Genomic DNA, 2,099 nt, shown 5'->3' with positions numbered 1-2,099 from the left:
AACAGGCAAATTCAATATTCCTAGATTTCCGTAAAGTGTTTGACACAGCGCCCCACTGCAAATTGTTGACGAAGATCCGAGGACATGGATTAACTTTCCAGATATGTGGGCAGCTCTAAGTCTTCTTAAGTGCTAGAACCCAGTACGTCGTCCTCTGTGGCGAGTGTTCATCAGAAACAAGGGTATCGTCAGGAGCGCCCCAGAAAAGTGTGATCTGACTGCTCTTATTCTCTGTATACGTAAATGATCTAACGGAAAGCATGAGCAGCAATGTACTGCTGTTTGCTGACAACACTTGGCTTGTGGGAAGATGCCGTCATTGAGTGAATGGAGAAGGATAAAAGATAGAGAGAATTTCTAATTCTTATGATGACAGGCATCTTTCTCTAAACGTACAAAATTGTTATGAATGCAGATGAGCATGAAAGACAATAACTTAATCTTTAACTACAACTTTGGTACTGTGCTGATTGACACAGTCACATCGGTTACTTATCTAGGCGTAGTGTTAGAGAGTGATATGAACTGGAATGAGTAAATAACAGCACCAATAGGTAAGTCAAATAGTCGACTTCGTTTTATTGGGAGAGTTTTCGGAAAGTGTAGCTAAACTATAAAGAGAACCGCTTATAGAACACTAGTGCAACCCATCCTTGAGTACTGTTAGATTGATTGCGATCTGCACGAGGCCAGGTTAAAGGAAGACATCAAAGTAATTCAGAAGCGAGCTGGTACATTTGTTACATGTAGCAAGCATTGGGGAGTGCTCCGTGAACACAAATGGGAATCCCTGGACGGAAGATGAGACTGTTTTTATGAGACACTATTGAGGAAATATAGAGAATTTGCATTGGAAAGCGACAGAAGAAGGCTGCTACTGCAGTTTGTGTGGAGGAATATTGACAGTGATCTTCGCTCGCTCTGTTTGCGAGTGTAACAGGAGGAGGATGTTAGTGTTTAACGTCCCGTCGACAACGAGGTCATTAGAGACGGAGCGCAAGCTCGGATGAGGGAAGGATGGGGAAGGAAATCGGCCGTGCCATTTCGAAGGAACCATCCCGGCATTTGCCTGAAGCGATTTAGTGAAATCACGGAAAACCTAAATCAGGATGGCCGGAGACGGGATTGAACCGTCGTCCTCCCGAATGCGAGTCCAGTGTGCTAACCACTGCGCCACCTCGCCCGGTGAGTGTAACAGGAAATAAAATGAGTAGTGGTGGAACGCAGTACTCCATACGATGCGTTGCGTACTTTGTATGATGCATATGACAGCTTGTTTTAATGCCAAAAATGAAGTTTCCTGTTAAGTCCCCAAAGATTTTAACAAGCCTTTTTACGTAACTCGGTAAGTGGAATTGAATTCTCCATAAAACCGCGAATAAACTTCCTAAAGTCAATATGGACCCACTAAACCGAAACTAATTGCCCTACAGACTTGATAGAGGAGCAGATAAAAACAACTCTCAACAGATCAACCGCCAGGCCTACATTTCTCGCTCAAAAAAATTCTACAACAGACGCTCTATACGTACCTAAGTTGAGCTACTCTGAACAACCAGATCATCAGTTCATTGAGATAATGACAACCATACATAAATTTGATCTCGTAAAACATGGCATTCATTAACTGCGACAGGACAGCAGCTACTGTAGCCAATCTGAAGGTGGCATGATTAAACTCAAACATACTCCGGTTCATCATGAACGCTTTAAGTGGCTTTCAACCTTTCTCTAGCAGTACGTAATAACACAGTTGATTGGGACGTAAGGTGGTAAAGAACCGTTGTCCCATGAAATTATTTAATTCAAAAGTTCAGTGACCGTGTCAGAATTATATTAAAACAAATAAGCCCTAGGTCACAAATATTAAGTCAAAATTGACAAGGTTTCAACGCTACTGTGAGCGTCGTCTTCAGAATTAGACTAACTGTTCTAAAACATATTAAGTATATAGTACATTAATAAAATTAAAGTTTGTACTTGTTGCAATCCTTGTTCACTAAAGTACGAGCAGCCCTTAGCGGCTCGCCATCTTCCTTACAACTATTCATGACGTCGCCTTTCCGGCTTAGGTCTTTTTTAATATGTGACTTGTAAGT

General features: G+C 41.8%; 1 non-coding gene across 1 annotated transcript; it reads right to left on the bottom strand.

Annotated features, from left to right (window-relative positions):
* Positions 1-1,110: 1,110 nt before the first annotated feature.
* Trnaa-cgc lies at positions 1,111-1,183 on the bottom strand. The gene has a single exon. It is a non-coding gene; the product is annotated as a tRNA-Ala (tRNA).
* Positions 1,184-2,099: the final 916 nt, after the last annotated feature.

The sequence above is a fragment of the Schistocerca americana genome, chromosome 5 (assembly GCF_021461395.2).
Source record: "Schistocerca americana isolate TAMUIC-IGC-003095 chromosome 5, iqSchAmer2.1, whole genome shotgun sequence".
NCBI classification, from domain to species: domain Eukaryota; kingdom Metazoa; phylum Arthropoda; class Insecta; order Orthoptera; family Acrididae; genus Schistocerca; species Schistocerca americana.
This window is presented reverse-complemented; position numbering and strand designations above follow the sequence as displayed.